The sequence below is a fragment of the Biomphalaria glabrata genome, chromosome 14, assembly GCF_947242115.1.
Source record: "Biomphalaria glabrata chromosome 14, xgBioGlab47.1, whole genome shotgun sequence".
In the NCBI taxonomy this organism is placed as follows: Eukaryota; Metazoa; Mollusca; class Gastropoda; family Planorbidae; genus Biomphalaria; species Biomphalaria glabrata.
In genome coordinates, this window is record NC_074724.1 from 7894319 (window position 1) to 7906052 (window position 11734).

Below are 11734 nucleotides of genomic sequence, written 5' to 3' on the forward strand. Positions count from 1 at the left end.
TAATTGAATAATACAATTTTCTTTTTAAACCCCCCCCCCAAAAAAAAAAAAAAAAAACATAATTAAATTCTTTACTTTTAGGATAGAAAAAAAGTAGAAGTTGCATCAAGGATTTGAAAGATCAAAAATATAATGATATAAGATTTTCAATATCTATTCTAGCTTTTTGTGATTTAAACGAGACGGACTGACGGACAGACAGATTACACAAAACTAATAGTGGCCATTGCCTTTTCGAGGAACGCTATGAATCCTTCTTTTTAAAAGACTTAACTTATCTGAGAGGAAGATCTCCGCACTTACAACTCAAGAATTTAGAAGATCTTTCTTTTTTTTTCTTTATAACAAACAAAAAATAAATTACCAATAATTGATAATTGATGAAAATGATTAATTTTTTTATTGATTTATGTTTTGTTTGGTGAAATAAATAAATATATAAAGCTTCAATTTGAACCGAGATATTTAACCATATTTGCGAAAACTGAAGAATTACTTTCCCTTGCAAGTATCAAAGGAATTAATAAATAACCAATATTTAATTGACAACAGAGTTTTTTTTCGCTGACAATAGTCAGGTACACATTAGAGCTGACTGGGCCATGCGGTTCCGAAGCCAAGCGCCTTACTCAGCCAACCATGCGAATGCAAACAGTGCTGTGTTATGACTCGAGAGATAACCAAAAAAAAAACAAAAACAACATATCTTAAAATAATGTTGAAAACTTTTACGGTGTCGAAAGAGATGGAAAAAAGAATGATTTGAAAGGAAGAATGTGTGGAGAAAGAGAGAGAGAGAGAGATTGTGACAGAGAAGGAGAGAAATGAGTAAGAGAGACATATCGAGTATTAGAGAAATAAAAAGAGAGAAAAGGACTTTCATTGATTATATGGGAATGGCAGAGAGATAGAAAGAGGAGTGAACTCTATAAAGAGGAAGGAATAAGAAGGGAGAGTTACAAAAGTGTTGTGAAAGAGAGAGGAAGAGATTTGCAGAGGAAGAAGAGGAAATAGAAGGAGTTAGTATGACCGGATTTAGACGATATATGTCGTATAGGTTTTGATTGATTTTTTTATAAAGTCCAGATATAGTATTATAGTGTTTACTTTAAGATAGTGTATCTAATGTTACTTTATACAATATCCAGTAACTTTATAGAACATCCAGTTACATTATGTGGGTAGCCAACCAACACTATCGAGCCACTACGCCAAAAGCTTACTGGTTTACTTTGACCCTACTTCTGTCGATGGTAACAGTTTCGCCTGGATCGATGTCTGAGCCACACCTAAAGGCCATGAGATAAACTGGTTGTCAGAGGCTATTTGAGCATTTTCTAGATAATGGTGCATTAACAATGTAGTATCCTAGCAATGGAATTGAGATGCTACAGAAGGATCCTAGGCATCACATTCAAAGACCGCATCACAAACCAAGAAATCAGAGACAGGGTTACTGTAGCGATCGGAGCCCATGACGACCTGCTAACTATTGTGAAAAGACGAAAGCTTAAAACCTTTGGCCACATTACAAGATCTACGGGGCTCGCAAAGACCTTCCTTCAGGGAACAGTGCCAGGGAAAAGAAGAAAAGGCAGACAGAAAAAGCGATGGGAGGACAACATTAAAGAATGGACAGGCCTGCCATTGAGAGAGGTTCTAAACAAGGCAAAAAAAAGGGAGGAATGGAGAAAGACGGTCGACAAATCTTGCCTGGTGCCCCAACGGTACAACAGACTAAGGGATAGGTAAAGGTAAAGGTAAAGGTGTATTAACAGCTTTGTGTCCTGAAAATAGTACTTTATGGGCAGCTCGCGACTAGCCCAATAAAAACTGTTCATCCCCACCTCTGTTATGCGGATGTAATCAAACGGTACCTCAAAACACTGAACATTGATGCTGACTATTGGGAAGACTAGGCCCTAGACCGCACTATGGTGACCAAGAAAGTTGTGGAAAAAACAACAATATGGGCCTCAGATCTGGAAGAAAAAAAAGTGCCAAACGAAAAAAATGGTCGGCTCCTCAACCACCGAAGCGAAAGCTAACTTAACCTGTGATATATGTGGACGACAGTGTCGCTCCAAAATAGGGCTCCTCAGTCAAATGAAAAAGTTTCCTACGAGATGAACCCTAGTCGTTACGACCGAAAGAGGCCAGCGGTGAAGTTACATCATCTTAGTCTAGTTACATTACACAACTGTCGTTGCTGGCACCAATGTTTGTTAGGTGCACACTTTTGGAACGCAATTTTTTTTGGCCTTGCTTTTACGCTTATGGAATTTTTTTTTTGTTGTGGTGTCCTGGTATAACATTTCTTTCGTCTGTGTACCCCTGTTTAGGGTGAGTATCTAAGATAATACTGCATATCGCTGTTGTTTCGCTGCCTTAGCGTATCAATTTGTCGCTTCTTACTTGCTGTACGGAAGTGAAACATGGTCAACCTACTCATAGCCGGAAAATAAAGCACCTTCGATGCCTAAGGCGGATCTTTAAAATAAGGTGGCAAGATAAGATAACCAATGAGGAAGTGCTACAAAGAGCAGGGTGCCAGGACATCCGCTCTGTTATCGGCAGCAGACGCCTTGGCTGGCTTGGCCACGTTCGTAGAATGCCAGTAGGTCGACTTCCACAGGACATCCTGTATGGCAATCTAATAGAAGGCAGGAGAGCCGCTGGTCGCCCACTTTTACGTTATACGGATGTATGCAAACGCGACATGAAGCTCTTCAAAATCGACACTGGCAACTGGGAAGAGGTGGCACTGGATAGATCCACATAGAGAGAGAGCATAAAGGAAGGGTCACGGATTGCAGATGTCATACACAACAGAAGCAGAAAGAAGGGTGAAAATGCAACGGCGCCTGGTGATTATATATTCCCAACCTGCGATCGCAGTTGTGTATCAAGGATTGGCCTCTTTAGTCACACAAGAAGTTGCAAAGGGAAAAGATCGTCTCTAGAGATGTAAAATGCCACAGATATTACTTCTCTTCAGGGAGTCAGTTATGGGATTATCAAGTCTACACTAGAGACTTGTGGCAGCACTGGGCCAGTGTTGTGCGTACTAAGGTGTTGCGTTGTGGGATAGCAAGGTGCAGAATGATTGTCTAATTAATATATACACAATATTATAATGTTTAAAACTCAATGACATTATTCCATCAGTTTGTCATTATAACTAGCATTCATATCATTAAACTATTACATTGTTAACAGAAAAGTCAATTATTTATTGTAAGCACGAAGGTTGAATGTCAGGGACCCATGCAAACAATCTAAAGCTTTAACTCAACCCTTACAAGAATGTCCTAATAGCTTATACATTGTCCAGTTACATTACACAATGTCCTGACAGCTTATACATTATCCAGTTACATTACACAATGTCCTGATAGCTTATACATTATCCAGTTACATTATACAATGTCCTGATAGCTTATACATTGTCCAGTTACATTACACAATGTCCTGATAGCTTATACATTGTCCAGTTACATTACACAATGTCCTGATAGCTTATACATTGTCCAGTTACATTACACAATGTCCTGATAGCTTATACATTGTCCAGTTACATTACACAATGTCCTGATAGCTTATACATTTTCCGGTTACATTACACAATGTCCTGATAGCTTTTACATTGTCCAGTTACATTACACAATGTCCAGATAGTTTATACATTGTCCAGTTACATTACAGAATGTCCTGATAGCTTATACATTGTCCAAGTTACATTATACAATGTCCTGATAGCTTGTACATTGTCCGGTTACATTACACAATGTCCTGATAGCTTATACATTGTCTAGTTACATTACACAATGTTCTGATAGTTATACAATGTCCATTCACATTATACAATGTCCTGATAGCTTGCCGTCCTTCCATCAAGTGTCAAAAGCGTATACAATTTAACAATTTAGAATGGGCGGATTTTATACAGTGGTTGGTTTTCAAGTTTAATTAACTTATGAAAAATGAAATACTTTTATTTTTCAACTTCTTTTTAATAGCACATTTTTATTCTATAACATTGTTAGTGTATTATTTTCCAAACTCTTTTGTGGAGATGGGTGGAAGTGACTAAATGGTTAAGCGATTGGCTTCCGAACCTGAAGTCCTGAGTTTGAATCTCGGTGAAGACTAGGATTTTTAATTTTGTTTTTTTTAGGGCGCCCCTGAGTCCACTCAACTATAATGGGTACTTAGTTTAGTTTGGGAAAGTAAAGGCGTTAGGTCGTTGTGCTGGCAACAAGACAACCTACTTGTTGACCGTTGGCCAAAGAAACAGATGACTTTAACATCATCTGCCTATAGATCGCAAGATCTGAAAGCGGAACTACTTGGGAGAGGGGTATTTAGTCTTGAGATACTCACTCATCGAGCACAACTTTGCTGGGATTGAAATTATAGATCACTTAATAGGTAGCCACTCAGACATGCATCACAAACGGCTAATTTCATAATCTCTTCCCATTTCCTAATAATTTTTCCATAAATGAGAGAGAGAGAGAGAGAGAGAGAGAGAGAGAGAGATAATTCATATGACTTTATATTATTTACGACTAGAATCAGCACAATCATTACAATAACAAAATTATGGAGATTAAATACTTATGATAATTTTTGTCTAACATGATGGACAAATGTATGACATGTGACGAACATACGTATCAAGAGTATGTATCTCTCAGCTATACTTACAGAAGTAATAGCAGCTGCAGCCATAGCATTACTGATACATCAAAGACAGGTTTATAGTGTTGTATAATTGATGAGTTATTCATTTCCCTTACATCCAAAACGCATGAATATCTTAAAATATACTCGTAAACATTATACATATGTGATCACTAATGTATGCAGATATGTAACATTACGGTTCGAGCTTAACGATAATGTATTGAATTAACAAACAACTGAAAACTTTATAAAAAGAAGAGCTCACTCCCTATTGTCACTCAATTGGTGAGACATTACCTCCGGTAAGTTGGATATGTATTGAAAGAATACAACCTTAATATAACTACATTATCCTGAAATGTGCAAGGTCCTGAGATAGAAATATTTTCATTTAGCTATAAAATATTTTCTGGATTATCTTTCTTTTGTTTTACTTGGCAGTGGTGTTGGACTCACCTCTACCCGGTCTGTAGCTGTTCTTAAAAGATTGAAAAATAAGTGTGATAGGTCTATTATTTCACGTTGTCCATCCAGCTTTTCTTTCGTAGACCTTTCTTCGTGCTACAGCAAACTGTGCATTGAAAGAAGAATTTTGTCAGTGAGTCACATCGTACAATATGAATCAGCTCAGCTTAAAAGTTTCGAACTATATTTGTATTTTACCAAATAAAGTATCAACTTGTAAAAGTACAAACTCATTTTTTGTTCTTATGCTGATATCTGATACCCAGCAATTTTCTGTAGCTTTGAGTCTCAAAGGCTTAAATTCTTTTAGCATTCAGTATCCAACTTTCACAACTTGATTTAAATGTATCTATGTGTTGAGACCTGGATCCTGGATTTTTTTTTTTCATTGTGGTGACTGTGGTTCTCCAGGTCTCTGCTCCATTAAGTATTGTCTTAATAATGGAGTTAAGATAATATAAGATAATTGTTATTGATCCGAAAATATGGAAATTCAGTTTGACTACAATTGACAACCTCAGCGTAAATACTGTGCATACAATATTGATGCAAATATGAACAATATTCACACATGCACACTCATAACCAGCTCTTGATAAATTATAGTTCAATGTACTTCTCGATGACGACAGATTATCTTGTAACAATCTGACCGAAAGTGGGATGAAGGAGTTTTTACTTCTTTCTTTTTTAGTTTTAATTGAAAGGAGACGACCACTTCGTTCAGATCTTATGTAACAGTGGTTTAATGGATGCAGGTTATCTTTAAGAATCGTGAGTGTTTTAATGAGCCTGACTTGATGGTGGTGCTTATTCATCAATACGAGCCTGACTAAGATTCTTATGATCCGCTGGCCAGACCAGATCTCGAATGAGAAACTGTGGCAAAGAACAAAGCAGCAGCCCATTGAAGTAGATATCCTTCATGGACGCTGGAGATGGATAGGTCACACCCTGCGAAAGCCTGCCTCCAGCATAACAAGGCAAGCCCTAGTCTGGAACCTTCAAAGAAAGAGGAATAGCGGACGGCCCAGGAATACATGGCGACGCGATTTATAAGCAGATGCCAAGCACATGGGGACAGTTGGAGAGACTCGCCCAGAACCGAGATGCCTGGAGGAAGCTGGTTGGTGGCCCATGCATCAGACAGGACCACAGGCAGGGATGATGAGATGATGATATGTTAGGACAATTTTCTTTTCATGAAATATGATTTGCACAGCTGATCGGTTCTTCTATTTCAATGTTACGCAAAATCTTAGTGAAAACTTTACTAGTTTTTACTCTATTTGTTTGGTAAATAAATAATGTTAATGCTTCAACTAAAAATCACTTTCTTTATCAAACAATAAAGCAAATTATAATCCAAATCCAATAATAAAATTTAAAAAGTAAACTTAACATGAAGCTTCAAACTTACTTTTTTTCAAAACTAATTTGTGGACAAAGAAGCAAGGTCGTCTCATACGTAGATGTACACGTTCTCAAACGTCATTTACTAGAAGCCGAAATTGAATAAACGTTGTTTTTTTTTTAATTTCAAACAAAGGCAATTAACATGTTTGCTATTCTCTGTAAAATACCACATTTCCAAGAAGTTAACATGTAAGTAAACTACTTTTGATAGTTCTCTTAAAAGATTAACGCTCGTCACAGATTGTATACTTATGTACAGGTAGATAATATAAGTTAATGTCCGCTGTATAGAAAACAAAGGAACTACCTACCGCATTTACCATGTTAATTTCATGTGTGTACAATTTATATCACAATGATCCTAATTTAAACGATGAAATGAATTTGTTATTCAGACAACATGAAGCTACTTTACATCCTATTAAGTTGTGTACTTCTGCTTGGAGTCAGTCAGACAAGTGCAGCTCCACCAGCACCACAACGTCGTGACATAAGGGCTCCTAAGGTAAACAGCCTATACAAAATACAATGTTTATTTAAATGTATTATCTCCCTTAACAATGTTTTTAATTTTATTATATTACGTCCTCTACATTTTAATTAAAGCTGTTTCCATACGGAAGTGTAAGTCCATGCTTATAAAAAGTAAACTGTATTAAAATTTAAATTATTACCTATTATTATTAGTATTGTTATAATTGTATAACATAATGCCTTTTAATCTAAACCATAGATAGATAGATAAATAGATAGATAGATAGAAATAGATACATATATAAATAAAGTTAGATGGATAGATAGATAAGATACATAGATAGATAGATAGAACTTAGCTCTTAATGACAATACATATACTTTGATTTGATTCTACCAGAGAGTTCCCTATCCATACAAAAGATTTGTGCTTTTACCCGACGGAAGATCTCTGCGTGAATTGGAAGGTTACGACTGGGATGAGGTAGAACATAATTATAGTTAATGTTCATTGTTATTGTATATACTTTTTTGTCGCTTGTTTTCTGGAATCTTTTTTTGTTATGTCTGTATATTGTTAAACATGTTTGGTATCAACGAATGTTAGAACTTTTAATATTTCCTATTTTGATGTAGTTAATTTGATTTCATACACAACGACCAACTGCCTTTATCTTGCCCAACTAAAGTCATGTACCCATTAGAGTTGGACTCATGGGCGCCCTAAAAATCGAGAGATTCAATGTCCCAGGCTTAACCGAGATTCAAACCCAGGACCCCAGGTTCGGAAGAAGCGCTTAACATCTCAGCGATCACAACACTTTATCGAATTTTCAGAACTTTTCATATTTCCTATTTTGAAGTTGTCAATTTGATTCTATACTCTGGTGACTATTCCCAGACAGAAGGGTCAAGAGCCAATTCCTCATCTTGACCTTTCACGGGTCAAAGGTTCTGAAAAGGAATACCTTTCATCTCGAACCTTCAGTGGACATCTCTAGGGTTAATATTTTAGTATTAGGTTGTTAGGTTGAAGAAAAAAAAATATGTGTGTAATCAAATTGTCTAATTAAAATAGAGCTGGTATAAAAATGTGATATTTCACCTTTAAATCTGCACACAAAAAATCTTTCCTTTCCGTTGTGTACGAAGTTTTTGTCTAAGACGAAGTACTCGTTATTAAAAATAAATATTTGCATTTGTTTTTTTTTTTTCTCCTTCTAAATGTTTAGGATTAACAACAAAACTGTGCATGGTCTTCGTGGAAACATCTGATTGGATAGTGTGTCAAGATCTACACATCACCTCCAGAATGATTGTGATACAAAAAAAAAAAATATAAAGACCTAAATAAAGCCGTTTTGTTTTCAATAAATAAATAAAACATTATGTGTGTATGTGTTTTTGTCTTTAATGTGTTCAGTTATAAGAGTTGGGCACTTGATTCGCACATAATATGAATCACTTTACAAAAAAAACAAAAACACTCCTTACAGTTATTTGTTCTGTCTTCAATTTTAACACTTCTATTATTAACTACGACAAATCAAACGTGGTTTCATCTGAATTTCTTCAGCCTACACAACCAAACCATCCGCCCACCTTTAAACATAGTTACATCTGAAACACGCAGTTATACTTCGTAACAAATAGGTCATCCAGGTTTTTTTTTAAATTTTGATTTTTCTGTTTTTTTTTCCACTTTAAACTGGTCATATACTACAGAGTGGGGTATAAAGCATAAAGCATATACTAAAAACAATCTATATTTAATTGCATTGCTCTCAGTCGAAATGCACTAGACCAGAAAATATATATTTTTTAAATTTATTAAAACAATTTTTATGTACAAAAGCATTTTCTTCTTCCAGATGGTATAGTTATTTTGTAAGATTCATTCAAATTTGAGAGACCTTACGAAAAGGGGACTGTAGGCCCAAAAAGGTTGAAGATCACTGATCTAGATGATGTTAGAGATGCCTATGCAGGGCCGGTCATAGGCCACTGCAACCTATGCGGCCGCAGTGGGCCCCTCACTTTCATAGGCCCCGTGTAAATTATTAAAATAAACCATTTTAACTTATTATTAAAGGGTTTCTGAAATTCTCCTGAAATAGCAAATTATACGAAAAAGTCATAAAAATCTCCTGAACTTGTTAAAATCTTCTGAAAACTCATGCAAATCTCCTTAAAAACAGACAAAATTGCGATTTCGGGGTATCATCATTGGCCTCCTTCAGTCGTAGAACGACTATGGTTCATCTCAGAGCACACTTCCTCATGTGGCTGTGGTGCCCTATTTTGAGAGAAACTCCAGTTCACAGATAGCGCAGGTTAAGGTGGCTTTTGCTTCGGTGGTCGAGGAGCTGGTCGTTTTTTGGATTGTACGTTTTTCTTCCAGAGCTGAGATCTATGTTCTATACTGTCTATAGCTTTCTTGGTCACTGTCTCTCTCCGTCTGGTGCGTTCTAGAGCTATGTCTTCCCAATTGTCAGTATTGATGTTCACTGATTTAAGGTCACGTTTTATTTCATCTATGTAACGGAGGTGGGGGCGACCAGTTTTTCTTGTGCCAGTCGCGAGTTGTCCATAGAGGATGACTTTCGGGATGCGCTTGTCCTTCATCCGGCGAACATTTCCAAGCCAGCGCAAACACCAATTCTACTTATTAAAAAAAAACAACGGCATTGTCATTTAATAATGTGGCGAATTTTAACGAAAACATAAAGTTCAAATAATTAATTTACTTTTATAGTCACTGGCATACAAATATAGATGTAAATCTATCTCGACCTCTTAAAAAAAAAAGTGATAGGCCTATTTTGCTAGTCGATAGTAAATCTAAAATGCAGATCTGAATGTTTATAGGCTTTTTTTCGTTGGAAAATTACTATCTGCTATAGAAGGCTCGTAAAGGTAATTTGACAGTGATTTTGTACTTTGTAAAGTATGAATAAAATGCAAAGACGAATTTATTTTCTAATACAAAATCTTAATTTTTACTTATTATCCTTATCCATACCCAGACTGGGCCCCCGCGCAATCCGATTCGCAGAGGGCCCCGCAATCTGTAGGACCGGCCCTGTGCCTATGCTGCACAGAAAGTGAGGCGATATGAATAGAGGTTTGTCATTTGAGCAATATCTCGCCAATAAACCACTGTAATATTCATTAAAAGAGTCTTAGTGATTATTTTTTGTTAAGTTGCACCACTTTGAATTTAGGCTAATATTTACTAAGCACATGATCTTATGTCATGATATCGGATGTCAAAGTGCAGGTGCCCCTAACAAGATTAAGCACCTAGGGCCCCCAAAATCCCTAGCTACGTCCCCGTTTAGTAAAGTATTTGTCAAACAGTTAACATGCTTGTTAGCGTCATTTTACTTTACACGGCCTTAAGCTTTCCATTATAAAACGTCTATTGAAGTCTATTTACATTATACAGCGTCCGCTTAAATTTTTTAACGACCTGTTAATGTATACACCGCCCAGTTACTTTATACACCTGTGGTTCTCAACCTGCGGTTCGCGACCCCCTTGGGGGTCGATTGACGATTTGCCAGGGGTCGCCAAAGACCATCGAAAAAATGGATTGTTTTGTCTATTCTTCTATTGCTGTGTGTGTAACGGGGGGGGGGGGTCGCGGCAGAGTGGGGGATTGTAAAAAGGGGTCGCCGAGCTTAAAAGGTTGAGAACCGCTGTTATACACCGTCCAAATATTTAACACACCATCCAGTTGTCTGTAACCGATTGGAATATTGTTCAGGCCTGGCTAAATATATATTTCATATTGGTAGCTTTCTACGATTCTGCACTACTTCGGATTCCAAGAAAATCCTGATTATTATGTTGCGCTTTGCGCTCTTACTCTGCTGGCTTATACACATTACAGTCTTTTTGAACTGAGACTAAAACGTAATTATTTTCATTTCAAAAACTTTTAAAATCTAACAAAATGAAAATACATGCATACTTGTATTTGAAGAACAGTTACTTTATAATCAATGATTTATATGTATCTATAATCTATACTATAAAGCAGAAATTAAGGCATATGTATATACGGGTGTATGTATGTATTTCCCTAATAGAAGCCAATGTTTTCATTAAAGCAATTGGATTTAGGTCGATTAGCTATTTTTAGCTCCATTCAAAATATTTTTATGTTCATGAAATCATGCATTCTATTTACATCTAACTTTATTCTTCACTTTCATTGTTTCTAACACACTATAGCTGTGACTATATCAGCAATACGCAGGTGAAGATTTTCTGGCAGCGGGTAATATCTCGCTAGTATTCAATATTTTTTTTTTTTAAATTGCTTTTGAATAGCGCATCATTCTTGTTATAACATACTTGGTGCACTTCCAAATGGACGGGGGAGAGGGGAGTGTTTCTGGGAGGTTTCCCTCTGCAAACAAAACCAGGCCAGGCGTCACATGATTACACGCTTTGCATGACGACCAGTAGCTTCGCATACCCTTTATAAAGTATCAAATAAAACGCAATTTGATATACAACACTAAATATAATGACGCCTAGTTCAATATTCTTCCCCCCAAATTAATAAGTTTATTTAATTCAAAATTAAATCTAGATGAGAATAAGCAAGAATAATCATTACAATTATTACAAATACTGAGAGAAAATATTTATGTTAATTATGTCTAACACAAAGAACACG

General features: G+C 36.3%; 1 long non-coding RNA gene across 3 annotated transcripts; it reads left to right on the plus strand.

The window, feature by feature from the left end:
* Positions 1-4863: 4863 nt before the first annotated feature.
* LOC129922807 (uncharacterized) lies at positions 4864-8439 on the plus strand. Of its 3 annotated transcripts, none has more exons than XR_008774706.1 (4): positions 4864-4991; positions 6966-7075; positions 7445-7528; positions 8277-8439. It is a non-coding gene; the product is annotated as an uncharacterized LOC129922807 (long non-coding RNA). The 3 variants fall into 3 exon arrangements; XR_008774708.1 differs by lacking the exon at positions 4864-4991 and adding an exon at positions 5118-5154; XR_008774707.1 differs by lacking the exon at positions 4864-4991 and adding an exon at positions 5152-5287.
* The last annotated feature ends 3295 nt before the right edge of the window (positions 8440-11734 follow it).